Below are 23,690 nucleotides of genomic sequence, written 5' to 3'. Positions count from 1 at the left end.
TCCAATGTCCTCTCTCCTGCTGTGCCACGTGTCCTTCCCCCCTCCTTCCTCCTCCCCCGCCCTGTCCGCGCAAGAGAGAGAGAGAGAGCGAGAGGCGGGGCCGGCCGGCCATAGATTGATGGGGGGGCAGGGCCTGGGCCAGAGGCAGCAGATTCATTTCAATTTAGTCCATAAAACATATTTAACCCCCCAGAAAGCTTATAGAATGAGACGTGCTATTTCACCAAACTGTACACTTTGTTCTCTAAATACTACTGGTACTTTTACACATATGATGTGGGAATGCCCCACAGTCAAAAGTTTCTGGGTACAGATAACTAATTATCTATCTAAAGTATTACAAAAACATATTCCCTGTTGTCCCAAATTATTGCTCCTCAATGATGATGATTCTTTAGCTTTAAGTATTGTTCAGAGACGATTTTGGCTGGCAGGAAATACCACTGCAAAAGAAAGTTTGGCACTGCGATGGCAAGCTCCACATTCTCTGCCCTTTAATCACTGGAAACAGTTATTAGCTGATGTTGTAACAATGGAGCTTTCTACAGCTAGATTAAATGGTGTAAACTATCAAACAATAGATAGCTGGAACCATATTCTCTATCAAGTTAGGACCTCTACTATATAACTAGCATGACATAACTAATTATATCTGTATAATCCCCCCCTTTTTCTTGGTCTTTGTTGAAATCGTTGCTCAATTCTTTTTCTTTTCAGGCCTATGACGGGGTGGGTTGGGGGGCTAATTTAGGGCGGCTAGGTGGTGTAGTGGGCAAGGCGCTCGCCACCAATGCAGGAGATGCTGGGTTCGAGCCCAGCTCTCCACATTGCTATCAGCTTGGCTGGTCGTTTATACTAACACAATTGGCAGTGTTAGGGGTGGGAAAGCTGATGGGTGGGTCCTGGTCGTTGTAAACAGCGACTCCTACAGTTCGGTCGGGGCGCCTGCTCAGCGAGGATAGGATCTAAGGGGGGTAGTGTGATCCTTCCACATGTTACACCCTCTCAGTGAGAGTCCGCGCTGAGAAAAAAAAAAAAAAATAATGGTTAATTTATCAGTCACAGTACAGGACTCAGTTTCTATGCTGAGTGGCAATTCATTTGTGATGTCACTCCCATAAGTGGTCTCCGATATTCGTCGGCGTTTCAGACCAAAATGGAGCAAATCATTACGTAAGTCGAACACTGAATGTATACTAAATGTGCAAACAGATTGAAACTTTTAATATTTCTCGTATGATGAATGTAATGCGAGCCGCCGCGCTCGACTGGGGCTATTGATAGCGTCAATATATGAGCTACCTTGCAGCTAGCGTTAGCGTTACCTAACCATTAGCTAGCGCTGGCGTTAAAGTCAATGTTAGCTTGCTTGGTATCCAACGCTAGCTAGGCAGACAGTGAAGTGATTGCTACTGTAATGTATAGCTACGTGCCTAGCTGCTGCTGCTGGGGATGTGAACGGAGGGGCTTGTCTCGCTTCGCCAGTTTCTGACAAAAATGCGTCAAATTGGTTACTAATGTGAAAGATCGGATCGGGAAAGATCGGTATCGACAGATACTCAAAATCACATGATCGGGATCGGATCGGGAGAAAAAAAACGCGATCGGGACATCCCTAATTGGAGCCATGGCAAGTTGTTCGGAGTGTGGACGAGGGTCCATACGCAGTCAAAACTGTGTTGGGTTGGACCGTGAACGGACCTCTCAGACAAAATGAAAGTAATGAAACAAGTTGTGGACAGCCAGACATCAGTCAACAGGCTCAGTTTCAAGCCTTGATGAAAGTCTGCTATGCTGATTGATGGCCATTACAGTGGCTTACCTTTGAGGGAAAGGGATGTAAATATACCAAACATGAGAGTGGCAGAACAGCATACTCGGAGCCTCAAGAGGAGGTCTGACAAAGATGTTTCATTTCATGCCGATAACACTATTTTCGACTATGCAGAGAAGCTGCCGGCTGAGGATTCGGAACGCAGTGACGGTAGGGTAGATATCACACGTGGTTCAAAGTGAGTCAGAAGACCCTTAAAGGGGAACTATTTTACTTTATTTCTTTCACTATTTGGGCACGTTTACACAATTCCTGAGAGTCTATGGAACACCTCTAAGTTTTTTTTCAAAAAAATTCATTGTTTTGCATTTCTAATCAAGTACTCAAAAACAGCATTTTTCTACCTCAAGATCTTAAGCCGTTTTGAGGCTGGGCTCCAACGACTGTGTGGCCTGGTGGCAACTGCCACACCAACTGCCACATTATTATGCAGCTGAGAAATCTCTGACAGCACAGATATGCACATTTTCAGATGACTCAGTTCAGTGAGGGTGAATATTGTGAGAGGAGAATTGGAAGAATGCGCCAATATGAGAATTAGAGACATAGATCCTATTAATATAAGTCCACATAGCCAGGAAACAATGCTAAACACTGAAAAAGGCCATTTATAAGATAGTTCCCCTTTAAGAACTTCTACTCGTGCACAATAGAGAGCATCCTGACTGGTAACATCACCTCCTGGTTTGGGAATAGCACCGCACACAACCGCAGCAGACTACAGAGAGTGGCCTGTTCAGCCAAACGCACAATTGGAGGTGGGCTTTCCACTCTCCAGGACATTTATAACAAGCGTTGCAGGGCCAAGGCTAAGGCCCTGTCCACACGAATGCAGGGTTTTATGTAACCGTGATTTAATGTGCGCAGTCGCACTGTTCGTCCACACGCAACCGGGTTTTTGGAACACTGCAACCGTGCTCTTTCAAAACCGGAGTCCAGGGTGGAGTTTTGGGCTCACCCTGGTTGCATTGGTTGCATGTGGACATAGTAACAGAGATTATTTCCAGTGTTTACGGCAGAGCTGTCCCAAGTAGCTGCGGCTACCAACTAAGCTCATGTGTTGTCAAGTTGTTATAAGGAACCCAGTCCAAACTGTCTGCGTCCCCTTAACAATTGTTTGTATTGAGCCGTATTGTACGGCAGGGCACGAAATTAACTTTTTGACTCACCGGCCAGTGGCGGGTAGATGGGAAAAATCTACCCGCCAAGCATATTTCTTACCAGCCAAATAATTTTTTTAATAAAATATATATATATTATATAATCATACTTGTAGTTGTATTATCTGCGAGACATCGCCACCACGCAACAAGTCTAAATGCTCGCTATCGGCAAACAGCTCCACTGTCTGTGTGTATACTCAAGTAGTCTCCAGCTCCAGCAAGGATTCTCCGGCGCTGCAGCTGGACCCTATACTCAAGTAGCCTCCAGCTCCAGCAAGGATTCTCCGGCGCTGCAGCTGGACCCTATACTCTACATTCAGCATGCCCTCATGCGATGGAAGCCAGGGGCTCAAATACGCATCGAATCAATGTTATAAGACATTGATATCATGAGCTATCTGTAGCTACTGCTAGCCGGCTAGATAACGTTAAGACAATGCCTCAGTGAACTATTTAGTTTACTTGGTAATTTCGTAGTGAGCTAACATGAGCTAACGTGAGCTACCTAGCCAACGGAGGTATTATGCACTACTAGACTTGCTGGAGCATTTGTTGATATCAGGAGCCATCAGTAGCTAGCCGGCTAGATAACGTTAGACAATGCCTCATGTATGAAACTAAAAGTGAATAGTTGACTGGGTCATTTTGTAACGGTAGCTAACGTTAGCTCACAGAGGTCCCACTAGACTAACTGTTAGAGCAGTCAGCAGACTGCCAGGCAATAGCCTCTGTGTTTACACAGGTTTGGGAGGGGCAGGAGGAGGGGAGGAGCAGTGCGCTGCATGTCTGTGTGCTTGAGACAGCGAGTGAGAACTCCGCTAAGAATTGGATCATGTTTTTCTATCGGTTTTCACATGACTATTTCGTTGCCCGCCACATGGCGGACAGACCTCTCAGTCTCACTCGCCAAACGTAAAATCTGCCCGCCAATGGCGGGTGGCGGGCTCTAATTTCGTGCCCTAGTACTAGGGATGCCCCGATCAATCGGCCAGCGATCGGTATCGGCCGATATTCAGTATAAATTAGTGCCGTCAAACGATTAAAATATTTAACTCGATTAATCGCATGATTGTCCATAGTTAACTCGCAATTAATCGCAAATTAATTGCATTTTTTCTTTTTACCTTAAACAGATCTTTTTCAAGTTCCAAGTTTTAATACTCTTAACATGCGAGTCAACAAATGCTTGCTTTATGCAGCCATTTAACACAAAAGGATGACCCTCATGCATTGCAAATTTGCATCAAATTCAAAACAGAGTGATGCACAAAATAACTTAAAAGAAAATAATAATTTAAAACAATGAATAAAGTGTGCATGAAATAATAGGGGAAAGAAAACGTTAGGAACTTGTTACATTCACACACACAAGGGCTGATTAATCACACACCCCCCTCTCTCCCTCACACACACACTCTCCCAGCTCTCTTTCCCCTTCCTCATCTCTCTCACCCCCCTCTCTCTCTATATCTCACACACACACACACACACACACACACACACACACACACACACACACACACACACACACACACACACACACACACACACACACACACACACACACACACACACACACACACACACACACACACACACACACACACACACACACACACACACACACACACACACACACTTCAGAAACAAACATAGTATCAATGAGAGCATCAATAATACACATGAGTGAAGTCTAGTAAAACATTTTTATTTATTTTTTTTTATTATTTAATCTTGAGTTAAAAAAATGTGTGGCATTAATAGAATCGGGAGTTAACGCATTAATATCGCGTTAACTTTGACAGCCTTAGTATAAATATGAGATCGGTAAATTCCGATAATGCTTTATTTTCGCCGATCGTGAAAACCGATCGAAAAACATGATCCAATTCTTGGCGGAGATCTCACTCGCTGAGTTCTGTCTCAGACACACAGAGCTGCAAACTGCCGCCGCTCCTCCTCCTCCTCCCCTGCCCCTCCCGCACCCCTGTAAACACAGAGGCGGCTCCTATTGCCTCGGGCAATAGTCTGCTCTAGTCTAGTCAGTGCATGGGACCGTGAGCTAGGCTTGGGCGGTATCACTTTTTTCATACCTTGATTACCTAATACCCCGGTATACGGCAGGGCTCTACGCTAACCTTTTTCCCAAGGAGCACATGTGCTCCTAAATGAAAAAATTTTGGAGCACACAAAGAAATTTAGGAGCACCCAAAAATATTTAGGAGCACAGTAAAAGTAACAGAGTTTTTTTTTTTTTTTTTTTTAAATAAATGCATATTTGTACTGTGCGTGCATGTGTGTAAATTAGCTCTTGCTACAACCCTGCATGTTTACATTTTGTATTTTGTACTTGATGTTCATTAACATGTGCTGTCCCTATCAAATAAACTATCAAATCAAATTACTGCTACAAAAGGTTCAGTCACTTAACTTTAGCCCCTTTTATGCATACAATGCATATGTTTTGGCTGTGTTGCTCTTCTAGAAAAATAATCCTTTCAGGGTTGCCTATTGAAATACTGTACACCTCCAGTACAGAAACATTGTTTATGAGTTTGCGTGTCAGGTAGACCATTGATTGACAGTCGAGTCTGCCAATTACATCACACCGCTTGCACTCCGGCCGTCCGGCGCTGCATCTGGACCCTATTGCGCATCTCTGCTGTTGATAACGCTAGCCAAGTTATTATACACACAGATACACAGTGGGCCAGTGACTTTGGTGTAGGGGTGTAACAATGCATCGATCCTAAGGGGGAAATTCAACTGCATCGATTTGAAAATGTTAGAATAGATTATCGCAATTTTAATGTGTACACGTTGTTATTGTCATGTCCGTTACAGCCAACACACCGACATACGCTACTGCATCAACGTTATGATTAACAAAGCAAGGCATTTGTTTTGTTGCATTAACGTTATATTACTATTGCTATCGATAAATCTAGGTGTTATAAAATCTATTGCTATTGGTAAGAGAGAGACTATAATAAGTTAGTGTCTCGGAAAACGAGAGCCCTGATCGCAATGGCGGAGTTTCAGGAAGTAAACAAGCAAAATGAGAGCTTCCGATTGGTAATTTGCTTTATTTCCCATGAAACCAGTCACTTCACTCTACTGTGATTGGACCGTTGGCTTGAGTGCAATGTGGGACTTGTAGTTTTTTAACGATTCTCAGCGGAGAAATAAAAAGTACGTCCGAGGCTGTAATCTGCACTCGCACATTGTGCGCGTAATTGAGTTTTGAGGTTCGCACACACATATTTTTAGGGGCATATGCGAGCAATATGGTCGCACTGTAGAGCCCTGTACGGTATATGACGGTATGACTTTCATTATCATTAGCGGGGGGGGGGGGGGGAGGTGGCAACCCGTGTTACCAAGTAAACAAATCACGGAGATGGCCAGTTCTCCCGCAACATGCTAGTGCTAACGTTAAGCTCTCAGAATGGTAGCAGTTCTCCCGCAGCATGCTAGTGCTAACGTTAAGCTCTCAGAATGGTAGCAGTTCTCCCACAGCATGCTAGTGCTAACGTTAAGCTCTCAGAATGGTAGCAGTTCTCCCGCAGCATGCTAGTGCTAACGTTAAGCTCTCAGAATGGTAGCAGTTCTCCCGCAGCATCCTAGTGCTACCGTTAAGCTCTCAGAATGGTAGCAGTTCTCCCGCAGCATGCTAGTGCTAACGTTAAGCTCTCAGAATGGTAGCAGTTCGCCCGCAGCATGCTAGTGCTAACGTTAAGCTCTCAGAATGGTAGCAGTTCTCCCGCAGCATGCTAGTGCTAACGTTAAGCTCTCAGAATGGTAGCAGTTCGCCCGCAGCATGCTAGTGCTAACGTTAAGCTCTCAGAATGGTAGCAGTTCTCCCGCAGCATGCTAGTGCTAACGTTAAGCTCTCAGAATGGTAGCAGTTCTCCCGCAGCATGCTAGTGCTAACGTTAAGCTCTCAGAATGGTAGCAGTTCGCCCGCAGCATCCTACACACAACAACAACACACACTCTCGTTACCACAACGCTTTACGGTATTTTCACAGCACTGTCGCAACATTACCGTAAAGCGTGAACACCGTTGTGATCATACACAACAACAGTTAGCTCTCAGAATAGCCAGTTAGCCCGCAGCACCAGCAACGGTAAGCGTGTCTCATTTAATTTCACCCAGTGAAGCGGGGTTCCCCTCCTCCTCCTCCTCCTCCTGTGTGTAGACAACCAGCTCTGCATGGCTCGCCCCACTAGTGAGGACTGGTCTCGCCCTCTGCTGGCGCGTGTGTGCACTACAACAAAACTCCGTTTTGACGGTATTGGTTTTCAATACCGTCGGGATTTCTAAATACCCTGGTATACCGTAATACCGTCATACCGCCCAAGCCTACCGTGAGCTAACGTTAGCTACCTAGCTATCGTTACTGTTTAAACAAAATTACCCAGTCAACTATTCACTTTTTGTTTAATACATGAGGCATTGTCTAATGGTATCTAGCCGGCTAGCTACTGATAGCTCCTGATATCAACAAATGCTCCAGCAATAGTCTAGTAGTGCATGATAGCTCACGTTAGCTCACGTTAGCTCACGTTAGCTCACTGTTCAAAACGGAATGTCCCATTAAACTAAATAGTTCACTGAGGCGTTGTCTTAACGTTATCTAGCCGGCTAGCAGTAGCTACAGATAGCTCCTGATATCAATATCTTATAACATTGATTCGATGCGTATTCGAGCCCCGGCTTGCATCGCAGTCACAAAAGGGGCTAGCTGAGGGAGTAGGGTATATCTGCAGAGCTGCAGATATACCCTGCTGAGGGCATGCTGAATGTGATTTGATCAAAGCAGAGTATACAGTGGAGATAGCGAGCATTTCGACTTGTTGCGTGGTGGCGATGTCTCGCAGATAATACAACGTATAATTATATAATATATATATTTTATAAAAAATAAAAGTATATATATATATATATATTTATTTTTTTATAAAACCAAAAACGATCAATATCGGATTGGTATCGGCCGATATGGCTCAAGACGATCGGTGATCAATATCGGTGGCAAAAAACATGATCGGGGCATCCCTGTATTGTACCCATTCTGCAATCTGTTAAATAACGTTTTCATCCATTAATTCTACTAGCGTTAACGTTACTACGCTAATGTACACTAGCCGCAATGCTAACTATTATAATGGCAAATCCCGATCACATTAGCATGTAAGCTAACAACACCAGCAATCCTTTTGTGAGACTAAACTCTCCGCTCTTGGTGGTAAATTGTGTTGATGTTGGTTTTGTTTCATTAACAAATGAGGCAGAATAATGGACTTATTGTGCGGTCAGGCAAGCACTACCGGAGTCTCATGACCAGTACAGAGTCTCAGAAGGAGCTTCTATCCCCAGGCCATCAGGATGCTCAATGACTCCATGTAATAACCCATCATCTACTCTACACTCATTGCACACACATCCACATGCACACACTCACTTTTAAACAAACACTCACCTTAACACTCACTTTAATTATCGATAAATATAATGTAGTGTTAAAGAGATTTGCACTACATACATTCATACCTCATTTGCACCTTACCTTTTTTTTATCCACGTTTTCTCCTTATTTTTCTCCCATCCAAATTTCGTATTTCCAATTCTCCCCTCCCCTGTCTTGAACGTTACTCGACTATGCCTCCCACTGGTCGGTCGTAGGGAGGATAGAAGCCGTGCATCACGTGTCCCCTCCGGTACACGAGGAGGCAGCCTGTCGCATCTTTTCACCAGACAGCACGGACTCTCAGTGGCGAGGTGTAACACATGGGAGGCTCACACTACCCCCGCTACTTCCTGTCTCTGCTGTGCAGGCGTCCCCCAACCGACCTGTAGGAGTCGCTGTCCACAACGTCCAATCCCCACCCATCGACTTCCACCTGCTACCTCTGCCAATTGAGATAGTATGACGACTGGCCCAAGCCGGAGGCAATGCTGACACCCTGATTCGAGACCGGAGTCTCTTGCATTGGTGACGAGCGCAATCTCCACTGCGCCACCCAGCCGCCTTCATTGTATATTCCTCTTTACTTACTTTTTTACTTACTTAAATTTTTACTATATGAAGCACACTCTCAGGGCTCATACAGAACCAAGCATTTCACCGTAAAGTACATGTATATTGTGACAATTAATAAACTGTCAACTTACCCCAGAGATACCATATGTAATTAATTAGCCCGAACAGCTAAAATGGTGCACTTTCATGCTAGGTTTACTACCTCATGTTGCAGCTTATAGATATCCCAACTCAGTTATAAAACAAATTTTAAATGATCTATTAAATTCACTTTCATGAGTGAATTTTTTTTTTGGAGATACATGTCTAACCACTTTAGCCATGTGGCTCTTACCTTCACAGACTCCATGAAATGGCGCCTTTCTCCAAAATCTCTGATCACATGCTCACTTTTTTTTACGATTTCCTAGAAACAAGGGGTGGCTCAACTTAACCCTATACTCAATTTACCCCAGTCTCCCCTACTGCGTTTCATTAAGTGAAAGAATATATAGTTTAAAAGCATATTCTGGACGTGGAACTGAATTATTATACGATGCGCATCACAGTGTTTATACTCCTCTGTTTAGCCCCTCGCAGCCTTTTTATTGACAGCCTACATGTAGCCGCAACAGTTCCTTTCGAGCTTCGCTGCTGCAAGGAAGGAGCAATAAGTGGAAAACAATGTGAACTAGGGATGCCCCGATCGATCGGCCACCGATCGTTATCGGCCGATAATCAGTATAAATATGCAATTGGTGAATTCCGATAATGAGTCATATTCGCAGATCGCGGAAACCGATCAAGCGGAGATCTCACTCGCTGTCTGTCTCAGACACACAGGACCTGCAAACTGCCGCTGCTCCTCCTCCTCCCTTGTCCCGCCCGCACCCGTGTACAGTTTGTAAACACAGAGGACTGAGAGGAGGCTCTGCTCGAGTCTATAGTGCAGGGGTCAGCAACCTTTTTGACATGGAGTGCCTGTTTGAAATATAGTTGTAACTAGTGTGCCTCAACCGTATTCCATGCATCGTAATTTTTTTTCTCATAATCAGGTCTTTTTAATGATAATTTTTACATTATTACAACATTATTGTTATTGTTATTATTAACAATATTATTATGATGGTTGTATCAACCCTAAATCTGAGTTGGGGGGGGGGGGAATGCAATGTAGACAAACAGCTGCATACAGTGCGACCATTTCACTCACATTTGCCCATTCATTTTTGGACACATCACACACCATCGGTGTGTGTACTGTACGTGTGCTGTCATAGCTCCACCTACAGGCCTAATGGAGAACACCAGGAGAACACCAGGATGTGAATGGAGGGTGAATGTGAGGTATATCGTGTAAATAAGTTTTGATTGATCGCAAGACTACACTGTAAAAAAATAAATAATAATAAGTTACCAGAACTTTAAAATATTGAGTTCAGTTACTGTGCATTAAGGTTTTCAATCCATAATAAGTTAACAGAAAAATAAGTACACAACCACATTATTTCAACCTAATAAAACTATGTTTATTGTCATTGTTTTAAGAACACAAGTTGACTTGGTAATACTCACATTTTGAGTAAACAAATTGCTTTTAACATGTGCAATGTTCAATGAAATAGAAAAATAAATAAAATTTGTTGATTAATCCCACTGGTCACAATGGTGACCGTAATAATGTTTTTGTTATAAGGCTCTGCAAATGTTACTGAATTATGTAGCAATGCATTTCCAGCTAAATTGAAATAATAAACAAATAAAGGGTCTCAATTAAATATGTGGTAGTAAAAAGAACCTGTGGGAGGATTTCAACAAGATAAATGCGACAACAGTGCAAAATATTTCACTATAATATTTCAAAGCAATTTTTTTTATTTTTTTTACTGCTGCCCACTGTGCCTATGAAAATGCCCCCGCGTGCCTATGCAGGCACGCGTGCCTAGGGTTGCCTACCCCTGCTATAGTGCATTCATCGTGAGCTAACGTTAGCTACCTAGCTATCGTTACTGTTTAAATAAAATTACCCAGTCAACTATTCACTTTTAGTAGGCATTGTCTAACCGGTATCTAGCCGGCTAGCTACTGATAGCTCCTGATATCAACAAATGCTCCAGCAAGTCTAGTAGTGTATGTTGATACCTCCGTTAGCTCACGTTAGGTAGCTCGCGTTAGTTCACTGTTCAAAACTAAATGTCCCATTGAACTAAATAGTTCACTGAGGCGTTGTCTTAACGTTATCAGGAGCTATCTGTAGCTACTGCTAGCCGGCTATATATCAATGTCTTATAACATTGATTCGATGCCTATTCGAGCTGAGGGCCTGCTGAATTTGATTTATACCAATACTAGGGTCCAGCTGCAGCGCCGGAGGGTCCAGCTGCAGCGCCGGAGAATCCTGGCCGTAGCTGGAGGCTACTCAGTACACACAGTGGAGCTGTTTGCAGATAGCAAGCATTTTGACTTGTTGCGTGGTGGCGATGTCTCGCGGATAATACAAGTACAAGTCTAATTATATAATATATATATTTTATAAAAAAGAAAAAAAATGTATATAAATTTTTTTTATCAAAAATGATCGGTATCGGATCGGTATCTGTCGATATGGCTCACAACGATCGGTGATCGGTATCGGTGGCAAAAAACGTGATCGGGGCATCCCTAATGTGAACATAATTGTACTTACAGATGTTGTGGTGTCCACATTCTGATCGGTTTCCACAAGAAGAACGTTTTGATCCAGATGTGAAGTCTTGATCCAGTACAGTTCTGCCACAGAGACGTTAGAAAGAGACTTGTTTAATTGTATCCAACATGTCTCTCTGGTCCGACTCACAACAAAGGTAACACACATGATCTTGTTCACAATTGGGTTAAAAGTCAGTAATGTTTGCACGGAGGAGTTGACGGTGACTGATCACAAATGTGTTCCGTTTAAGTTAAGCTGTAGCCCTATTTTTTGAAATTTCGCCTAAAGGTAGATGCCCAAGTAAATGGAAGATTGCTCCACTTCTACAAGGTCAATTTGCATGTTCTTGGTATCTAGGAACATCTAGGGACCTGGGGGTATGTATTCCCAGTGTCAGAAATATTGTGTCCGTTACTAGGCTTGAGTAAATTGTGATGAAACAAAGGAGAATATAAATTATGAATTTTTTATTGCATCTTTGCCGGTGAATAACACCATGTTACAAACTTAAAATTGTGCAACCACCGAGCTAGCTCACTGAGCTCATTCCCCACCTTCTTGAGATCAAGTGTACAAAAAAATCGAAGCAAATGAATAAAGGGAAGATGATTAAACAGAAGGATTTGTAGATACAGTAATAAATTATAATCCATTCAATTATACAACCGAAACAATTTGGCGAGAATACATGTACCGTATATACAGCATATAAGTAGGTATATGGAAGCATTATATGCAGGTATATTCAGTAGGGCTGCAACGATTAGTCGACATAATCGACGACGTCGATCATAAAAATTCGTCAACGCGGAATTTTTGTGTCGATGCGTCGTATAAAAAGTAAACAGAGAGACGGTAACGTTCATTCAAAACTGCACTACAGGAAGTGCTGGGGCAGTATCATTTCCCTTGTCTGCCATGACTCCATTCTGTGTACTAACGACGAAGAAGAAGAAAGCAGTGATGCACGAGCAAGCACCCTGGAACCGTGATGATAGCTACTCGGATCATGGGTACGTTTTAGCTTACATGTTGGAAAACAATGTATCATGGATAATGCTTGCTAAGCGAACGCTATTTCAGTTAATATGTTGTTGAGGCTGCGTGTCCACCAACTACTATAACGTTAGCTAACAGCGCCAAGCTTACAGCCTACTAGAGCTTGGCTAGGCTAACCAGTGTTTACAGCTCCGTGAATTAGCACCAAGTGTCGTATTTTTGCAGACTGGAGTATTTTTTTTCTCAGTTGAAAAAAGTTAAAAGAGACAGGGAACGATATTCCTCCCCTACCTGGTCGTTGTGCGCATGTTCCCCCTACTGGTCGGTACAAGGGAACCCTGAAGTCTACTGCATGCTTCCTCCGACACATGCGGAGACAGCCAGTGGCTCTCTTTTCACCAGGCAGCGAGGACTCTCATTGGTGAAGTGTAACGCGTGGGAGGTCACGCTGCCTTCACCTCTTCCTGCCTTTCGCTGAGCAGGCGCCCAGACCTGACCTGTAGGTGTCGCTGTCCACAACGCCAGATTACCACCCACGACTTCCCTCCCCCTAACTCCCCCCTAACCCAAACGAGTTAGTATGACGGCCGGCCCAAACCGCAGCCTCTTGCATTGGTGACGAGCGCAATCTCCGCTACGCCACCCGACCGCCTGTGAGAAGCATGTTTAACTCAGCAATGCCTCCCCTCTTGATGTACCAAAATCTCTCCTAGCTCTAACCGTCACGGTCAAAATAATGTGCCTGATGTCAAATGGCCTCATTCTTTCAGTTTTTGCATGGCTACGTCCTTGAGAATAACTGAAAAGTTGGATTATTTTTAGGCTATATATATCTTATGTTGATGTATGGTATTTTTGGAGTGTTAAATTTTTTTTAAATAAAAAATAACGTATACCGAACCGAAAACCGTAAACCTAAAACCGTGATACGAACCGAACCGTCGATTTTGTGAACCGTTCCACCCCTACAAGCCACCAAGACTGCTTTTGAGCAGCTGCCAGGGACAGGAGACCGGATGGATGAACAAGCTAGTTGGCTTCGGAGCAGATGGAGCTGCGGTGAATATGGGACATCGTGGAGGTGTCACTGCCCTGCTCAAAGAAGAGGTCGGGGAGCATGTCATATACTGTACATAAAATCAAGAATTGGTATAATTTCATGATTGATTCTTGTTAAATAATCCTCATCAGAACAGTAATATTTTTCCTCTCTAATTAGGCTAAAGACTACAAGGTAGGGGGGGGGGGGGAATCGATACGTAGTAGTATCGCGATACTTTGCGTGGCGATACTGTATCATACATTTTTTTTTAAACATTTGTATAAGGAAGTTGTTGCATTGTTCATTTCAATACCTGTAATAGTACAGTAGTCCACACACACACGTGCATTCAGTTAACACTTTGATTGCCTCAGGCTAAATTCATGATATAACATCCGTTGCCAGCTCTATTTAACATGGAGAAGTTCCCCTTCTTTGCAGGGCTATAACTTTTTTAATTCTATTGCTAGATTGCCATTATTAGGGCCCATTCAAGGTCCTATATGTATTGTTCATGGTGTAGCAACGTTAAACTTTTTCATTCACATATTCATACTAAAATATGGTCTAAAGTATAAGTATGTTTTCATCTCTTTCTGCAGCTTTCTCCAGAACGTGATTTATAGCCCCAAATGCATTATATTGATGATGAAATACAGTTTGATAGCAATCAGCGCGATATAAGAAATTCCAACTGGACGTACTTCTGGAAGTTACTACACGTCATCTGATGTTGACCGGATGGGCGAGGGGGCGTTTATAATTCTGTGGGCAGCGTTATACCATTCATCTAATGTGGGTCATATGTTCATCAGATCAGTTAGTATCGAACACGGAAATATTACACGCTAAAACTCACCCCAGTCTCTGCGGGCCGTTGGGCGATCAGCGTGGGGTAGACAGTTTTCCATTATGGGATGTCAAAATACCCGGCCCATTTCCAGGTTGTATAATAGTATATACGTCCAAATCATGTTGTTTATCGAGTTATTGGCAACGGATCGCTATGTATTGTGTCAAGATAGAGTCCCGGGACCTATAGCGAGTGCCCGGAAGTAATATGGGTGATCACCACATCATCCACATGACTTCCTGTTTGGCACTTCTGCCGATCGGCCACCAGATGGCGCTCTTGAACCGCTAGAGGATTGAGAGGAGCTCAGAACTGTGTGTGCCCTAAAGAAGCTCAACTCCGCCAAATCTGCAGGTCCGGATAAGTTGGAGCCTCATTTTCTCAAGGCAGCTGCTGATTTTATTGCAGAACCTTTAACTTACATTTTTAATCTCACCATCGAAAGCAATGAGATTCCATTAGTCTGGAAATCAGCCCACGTCCTCCCCCTGTTGAAAGGGGGTGTTCCCTCATCCCTTAACAATTACAGACCAATCTCAAAGTTGTGTGTTTTAGCCAAAGTCCTTGAGAAACTAATAAGTGAGCAGCTAAAAGATTTCTTAGACTCACATGGCCTGCTTTCCAAGAACCAGTCAGGTTTCAGAAAGAAGCATAGCACGATCACTGCTACTCTTAAAGTAGTCAATGATGTCATTGAATCACTGGATTCCAATAAATACTGTGCAGCTCTGTTCCTAGACTTATCCAAAGCCTTTGATACAGTTGACCATGCCATTTTATCGAAGTGTCTACATAAAATTGGTTTATCTAGGCAGGCTGTAGAGTGGTTTTCAAATTACCTGACGGATAGATCACAGTGTGTACAGTCTGCTGGTTTATCATCATCTTTCCTCCCTGTACTTAAGGGTGTACCACAAGGTTCCGTACTGGGACCTCTACTCTTCTCCATATATGTAAATGATCTTTGTATCTAATCAACCTGTCTAATGCTGCTTACCATTTCTATGCTGATGACAGTAATTTATTGCTCATCTCCCAGTGTTGTGCAAACGATGGAGTTCTTGCAATCTGCCTTTGACATTGTTCAGTCACATCTTACCCAGCTTAAGCTAGTGTTAAATGCTGGCAAATCAAAGTTTATGCTCTTCTCAAATGGGAAGAGACTCCCAGCTGATCTTCCCACACTGGTTACTGCTGGAGGGACTGACATCGAAAGGGTTGCTTCCTACAAATATCTAGGCATTACAGTGGACGAGAACCTTACGTTTAAATCTCACATAGACAAACTTGTGTCAAAGCTGAAGCTTAAACTCGGCTTCTTTTTCAGAAACAGGTCCTGTTTTTCACTTAAAGTGAGAAGTCACCTGATCTCGACCACCTTCTTACCACTACTCGATTATGGTGACTTACTCTATATGTATGCACCTGATCAGTACCTTAGAAAGCTTGATACTGTGTACCATTCTGCCTTACGCTTTGTCACGGGATGTGGAAATCGAGTGCACCATTGCACCCTATATACCATTGCAAGTTATCCATCTCTACAAATACGACGATTTTCTCGATGGCTCTCTCTGGTGCACAAAGCTCTGCTTAAACTGGTTCCCTCGTACCTAAGTGTGCTTCTGTGCACAAAGCAATATAAGTATGCCCTTCGTTCTCAAGCTGTTCTAACACTGGAAGTTCCCCATATGAGAACTGAATTGGGAAAAAGGGCTTTTAAATATGCTGCTCCTTCATCTTGGAACAAGATACAGGAGGACCTAAAATTACCAGGACTGGTCACCCTCGGAGAATTCAAAGCCATTTTAAAATCCTACGAACTCAGTTCCCTTGGTCAGTGCAACTGTGTTTGATCATTTGCCTGTTTGATAACTTGCCTGAAATTGGAGCTTGATGTAAATGTTTTATCTGTATTTTATTGTGATGTTCTTTTTTATGTTGAAACTTTCTGCTGCCTTGCTTGGCCAGATCGCTCTTGAAAAAGAGATTTTAATCTCAATGATGCTTATCTGGTTAAATAAAGGATTTGATTGATTGATTGATTGTGAAGGTTGCGGATGGAAAATATGATTCCGATCACAGATTTTTGAAATATTGATATCAAAGACGAGTTACGGCGTCCTCGGCAACTTGAGCATGGCTAGGAAAGACGCCGAAACTCGTCATTGGCAATTAAAGTGTTAAGTTGGAATATGACTGTAATACAAACAGTTCAGTTTGTCAGGTACATGCAACACAGATTACAGTGTTTACATCTGTCTGCTTGAGAAAATACCATGTTCTGCAATAAAAATGATTGAAATGAGATGAACAGACTGAACTTTATTTTATTAGATAAAACATGTTGACAGTTTTACTTTGCAGTTGAAAAAAGGTAATAAATAAAATTTGATAATTTTTTTTTTCAATACTCAGCGTATTGCGATATATTTAGTATCGTGACGCAAGTATCGCAATAGTATCGTATCATGAGGTCTCTGGCGATTCCCACCCCTATTACATGGTAAATTGTATTATAGAAACATTCAGACTTTGAAGCACCACACCACTTGTTTTATTTTTTTTAATCTTTTCCCCCCTCCTTTTTCATCAATTTTTCTCCCATCCCAATGTTAGTCGTTATGCCAATTCCCAATCCCCTTCCTGGTCGCTGCGCAGTGCGCACCTACATCCTACGGTCGGTCTGGGAGAGTGGAGGCTATCACATGCTTCCTCCGACACATGTGTAGCCAATCAACCGCTTCTTTTCACCTGGCAGCGTGGACTCTCACTGAGAGGGTGTAACGTGTGGAAGGATCACACTACCCCCCTTAGATCCTTTCCTCGCTGAGCAGGCGCCCCGACCGAACTGTAGAAGTCACTGTTTACAACGACCAGGACCCACCCACCAGCTTTCCCACCCCTAACACTGCCAATTGTGTTAGTATGAACTAGGGGTGGACGGTATAAACGGTATGAATTTGCTCTACGGTATGGATTTTGACTATACCTTGTAACCGGTAGAGCAGCTCTAAAATAGCAATGACGTCATGTAACCACAGCGCGACTATTTCACTCGCATTTGCCCCTAAAAATAGCAGGGGAGGAAATTAGGCCACTTTACTCGCCAATTGCGAGTATTTTTTACGTTTGGCGAGTAATTCATGAAGAGCACTCGCCAGTCTGGCGAGTACTAGTAATTACAAAACAAAACAAAAAAATCATTCTGCAATCTGCTGATTCGCTCACTGACACAAACCGAACTCTGACTCCCCCCTTGATTCCTCCCATTTGCGCCACATAATAATCAGACCATAACCAATGAACATCATCGTTGTACAGATGCGCTCTAAGCTCCTCCAATGAACACTCGTTTTCTAGAATATGCCGCCCATCTAGGGGAAGTGGACAGACCACTGACTGCGCGCAGACCTACAAACTCCTGCCACCGGCAGCCGGCTTGACAACGTAGACAAACTTACAAAAACACATGAGTGGATGAAAATAATTGCATGTAGAGTCGTCGCTTTCGGATATCGGTGCGGTCTGACATGGGGGCGAACAACAGCACGCGACGCGTCTCCTTCGAGTCGGATGAGAATGACAAGTCAACAACATTAGCCGGCTAGCTACCTAGCATGTAACAAGCTACCATAACGCGCATTCAACATAGTGGACTATACTGAGCGGCTTTGCTTAAATGCAGCCGAGTGACATTTTATTATTACCGGGTTTCCCAGCATATCACCACTCGCCCATATGCCCTTCACAACGGTGATGTTGTCATATTTGGCATTCAGAATACACCCGCTGAACCCCTAGCGTTGTCGATTCGGTTCCAATGTATTGTCATCTTACAGCACAAGTACAGTACAACCAGAATACATTTGGCATACAACCAGAGTGCAAATGTAACAAGTCAAGTTCAAGTTGTTTTATTTAGCTATTACATTACAGTGAAATGCTTGGTTCTTTCACTGCCCAACCCAGTATTGATTGAAAACTTTAACAGATTGCAGAATGGGTACAATACAGTACAGCTCAATACACACAATTGTTAAGGGGATGCAGACCAGAGAAGGACTTTAGTCTTGTTTACATCAGGGTCCCCCATTTCAGTCCTGTTTGCTTAATGCCTTGTCCACTTCCTCCACACTCCAATATGTTATGATGAATTGAAAATGGGGGACCCTGATGTAAACAAGACGAAAGTCTTTCTCTGGTCTGCATCCCCTTAACAATTGTATGTATTGAACTGTACTGTACCCATTCTGCAATCTGTTAATACACTTCAATCAATCAATCCCTTCAACCCTGCTCCTGTCAAACCTGCTCTTTCCATTCCCTCCATCATGTCCCCCCTTTCTGATGAATATTTCCTGCACTTAAGAGTCAGACACACATTCCTAGTAGTTGAGCTGTGATGAATGAAAACTTTATTTAACAGATTGCAGAATGGGTACAGTACAGTACGGCTCAATACATGCAATTGTTAAGGGGATGCAGACCAGAGAAAGACTTTCGTCTTGTTTACATCAGGGTCCCCCATTTTCAATTCATCATTCAGTATAACCTAGACCAGCCCAACCCAGCATCTTTCACTGCCCAGTTCAGCCCAACCCAGTCCAGAATAGTTCCCTCTTTCATGTTAATATGTGATTTAATGATGTAATATTTTGAAGAGTAGAGACAGTGTGATTAATTTACTATGATTGAAAATCAATTTAGACGAAGACGTACAAAGAAGTAATTATCACAATTAGCGATTTTTTTTGTCTGGTAAAAAATCTATTTGGCTGGTAAAAAAAATCAGATACCCGCCAGTTGGCTGGTAAGCCAAAAAGTTAGTTTCCTCCCCTGAAATAGATAGAATTAATCATAGATAATAGATATGTGCAAACTGGAAAAAGTTATTTAGGAGGCTTCGCGCAGTGGGCCTGTCAACACGCAATTGTCATTTCATAATAAACACATATCACCGCGGCGCACAGCAAGTTTCAATTTCAGTTCCTGGCATTTTTAACCAGTGGAGAAAGGTAAGAGATTTCCCTATCGTTTTTCTTATATGAATTATTCTACGTTAATAAAACATACCTGGTGATCAACTACAGTTTGCTGTGAACATTATGATATGTGTGTAGTGTTCTGACGGCTGGGCAGCGCGAGCTGGATGCTGGATTTTGTGAGAAGCATAATGCAGCTGCAGAGCCGCAGAGTAGGGGCGCTTTCAGGTCCAGTCACAGGCCCGCTCAACAGCGCCCCCCACCCAACGGCTGAATATTGGCAATTCAGCCGTTGGGTGGGGGGTGCTGTTGAGCGGGCCTGTGACCGGACCTGAAAGCGCCCCTACTCTGTGGCTCTGCAGTTGCATACTATTGGGATTCGTTGGGAGCAGCATGGAGTCTCGACTCGGGAATTATTTTATTTGGAATATAATGACTGTATACGCAAAAGTAGCCTAGTTTTAAGTTAAAATATTATAAATCTACATGCCTTGAGGATGTCATTCTTTATATAGCCTGCCTATCAGGCAAAAAAAATTATTCTAACGGAAACACTGATACCGTGATATATACCGTTACCGTCTATGCTTCAAATTATACCGTGATATACATTTTAGACCATACCGTCCACCCCTAGTATGAACGACCAGCCAGGCTGGTAGCAATGCCGAGAGCCCAGCATCTCCTGCACTAGTGGCGAGCGCCTTGCCCACTGCGCCACTTAGCCACCCAACTTGTTTTTTTTAATCAAACCTACTTTTACACCGTCATTCATTTAGATTGGAATTGGCCATGCTGACGGTCCAAAAAAAGGAGCCAATGGTAGCTAAACTCTATGACCTCCTCCACCTGCTGTGGAAAACATACCACTATAGCCCAAAATCTCAGAGGGAGCTGCAGGCAGTGGGCAACATGCTGGGAGTCAATATCAGTAACCCTTCCAGCGTCAAAGGCACACGCTGGCTTCCTCATATTGAGCTGCATTGCATGCACTTCTCAAACCAGCTGGACAGGATGAACAGGACAGCGGCCAACATCCTCTCCCCCTGCAGCACATGAGCCACCTGTCTGCATCCTCTCCCTCTGCAGCCCTGCAGCACATGAGCCACCTGTCTGCCTCCTCTCCCTCTGCAGCACATGAGCCACCTGTCTGCCTCCTCTCCCTCTGCAGCACATGAGCCACCTGTCTGCCTCCTCTCCCTCTGCAGCCCTGCAGCACATGAGCCACCTGTCTGCCTCCTCTCCCTCTGCAGCCCTGCAGCACATGCGCCACCTGTCTGCATCCTCTCCCTCTGCAGCCCTGCAGCACATGAGCCACCTGTCTGCCTCCTCTCCCTCTGCAGCACATGAGCCACCTGTCTGCCTCCTCTCCCTCTGCAGCCCTGCAGCACATGAGCCACCTGTCTGCCTCCTCTCCCTCTGCAGCCCTGCAGCACATGAGCCACCTGTCTGCCTCCTCTCCCTCTGCAGCCCTGCAGCACATGAGCCACCTGTCTGCCTCCTCTCCCTCTGCAGCCCTGCAGCACATGAGCCACCTGTCTGTCTGCATCCTCTCCCTCTGCTGAGGTGACAGGAAGGGCTAAGAAGGGAATATATATCAAAATAAATGCTTGCTTCAGGTTGCTGAATCTTTTCTTAACCATGTTGTTTCTAGAAATAATGTAATTTTCTGCAATCTCTGAAATAATTTTTTAGGTCAAGTGTGAGATGGAACGTGCAGAGTTCTGCGCCTTCAGCCACTTCATGGCTGACGTTTTTGCAGAACTAGGGAACCTTAGCCGGATCCTTCAGGCAAATGACTTGATCCGACCAAAGGCTTCTGCTGAGCTACAGAGAACAGTGTCTGAACTGGAAGGGATGAAGTTGAGGCACAAGCCAGGAGGGATGTTGGAGAGGTTTCTGAGCAGTCAGTCTGAGGGAGAGAGTGTTACCTTTCAGGTGTGATACAATAGCAAATACGAGAACATATTTAGAAAATAATGTTCTCAGTTGTTATTAGTATTTCAATTTTAACATTAACATGCTTTTCAGGGCATGGAGCTGAAAGGGCAAGTTTCCTTGACGGATGCCGGTGTTTTCAGTGATCTGCATGTGTGGCAGCAGCTGTTGACATTGCAGTCGAGGAGATCAGATCACACTTCAGCTGCGTGATGAGTCAGTCAGGGGAAGGTGTAGTCGACTGCTTCAAAATGTTTAACCATGACGCATGGCCAGAGAGTTCAGTCTCTTCTCCAACACTTGAGAACTTCTCAGAAAGTGAGTAGATAGGGCAATATTGCAAATTCTCATTTTATATATATATATATATATTTTTTTTAATCTTTTCCCCCCTCCTTTTTCCTCCGATTTTCTCCCATCCCAATGTTAGTCGTTATGCCAATTCCCAATCCCCTTCCTGGTCGCTGCGCACTTACCCCCCACAGTCGGTCTGGGAGAGTGGAGGCTACCACGTGCTTCCTCCGACACAACCGCTTCTTTTCACCTGGCAGCGCGGATTCTCACTGAGAGGGCGTAGCGTGTGGAAGGATCACACTATCCCACTTAGATCCTATCCGCGCTTAGCAGGCGCCCCGACCGAACTGTAGGAGTCGCTGTTTACAACGACCCGGACCCACCCCGCCAGCTTCTCCCACCCTCTAATACTGCCAATTGTATTAGTGTGAACGGCCAGCCAAGCTGGTGACAACGCAATCTCCGTTACGCCACCTGACCGCCAGCCAATATTTATTTTAATGAATCTATAACATGTTCAATGTTTTAAGTTTCACACATTTCTTATGTCTAAATGTTTCTATACCTTATTTTCTCCCCTAATCTCTCTCCCTGTATCTCTATTGACACCTAGTGGTGGATGCCAGTCGGAGCAGGTCCTTCAGGAATGGCAGCAGCTGAAGACCCTCATCAGTACAACTTTTGCAGACAAGTCATACCTGACTTGAACGTCAGCAAAACAAAGGAGATGATTGTGGACTTTAGGAGGTCGGGGGTCAGGGACTACAGCCCCCTCAACATCGACGGGGCACCGGTTGAGAGAGTGAACAGTTTTAAGTAGAGATGTTCCGATACCATTTTTTCCTTTCCGATCCGATTCCGATACCTAAGCTTTGGGTATCGGCCGATACCGATACTGATCCGATACCAGTGCATACATTTAAAAAAAAATTAATTTAAAAAATATATAAATTATAATTTTTTATTTATTTTTTTATATATACAGCTACTGTTTTATATATACTGTTTTTTAGTAATAACTAGAAAGTTATGGTATTTATTCAACAACAGGTGAATGTATAGATTTGTATTAGTATCATTAATCAATGAGTGGGGCTGCAGCACTGCAGATATACCCTACTCCAATGATCCACACAGACATTATTAGTTGCTGCGATTGCTACCAGAAGGCTCCGGTTCAGTTAGTAGTAGAGGCTCTGTTGTGATTTTTGCACAATAAATATTCAACATTCTCTTTTGAGGCTGTCCACAACATGTCATTAATTGTGTACGCGAGGTGGTTCAGTGACGACGCTAACGTGAGCTAGCATGAGCTACCGGCAGATGGAAAGACTAACGTTACTGGTGAAAATGTGATTTACGTTGGAATACTCCTTTGCCAACTTGCTGTACTTTGCTTGCAGGTCTGCAGCCATTATATATATATTTTTTTTTTAAACTTCATTTTTTTAGCGTTTATCGCTTTTTCTGGTCAAGCATGACCGACAGAAACAGGTTGAATAGGATATAGATCAGGGGAAGACACGGCGAGTCCGGGAGTCGAACTCGTGTACCCCAGATCCGTGACGAGCACGGTTGTCCCCGACGCCGAAATAGCGCCGAGATACGCGGTGAGCTACGGGAGCTCGCCCTGCAGCCATTATTGCTGGATTATGAATAGCCCCAACTTTAGCCAAGGTAACGTTATGGCTAAACCTTTAACGTTAGTTAACGCTAGCTTTCGGTTAGCTGTTCAATGCTAATAACACCACCAAGCGAACCCATCTGAGCTCCCCGTCAACACCGCTCTGTCGGGAGGATGGCATTTAAGAAAGTATCTGCTGTTAAAATGACAAACAGCATTGACACTTTAATTCACGGTCGGTTA

At 43.7% G+C, this 23,690-nt stretch overlaps 1 long non-coding RNA gene across 1 annotated transcript in view; it reads right to left on the bottom strand.

The window, feature by feature from the left end:
* Positions 1-23,690, bottom strand: part of LOC311236762 — a 59,796-nt gene that overhangs the window by 8,915 nt on the left and 27,191 nt on the right. Inside the window, exon 2 of the long non-coding RNA XR_014620249.1 lies at positions 11,710-11,792. This is a non-coding gene — a long non-coding RNA (uncharacterized lncRNA). The remainder of the gene's footprint in view (positions 1-11,709; positions 11,793-23,690) is intronic.

This window comes from Notolepis coatsorum, assembly GCF_963971535.1.
Source record: "Notolepis coatsorum genome assembly, chromosome: 11".
NCBI classification, from domain to species: Eukaryota; Metazoa; Chordata; class Actinopteri; order Aulopiformes; family Paralepididae; genus Notolepis; species Notolepis coatsorum.
This window is presented reverse-complemented; position numbering and strand designations above follow the sequence as displayed.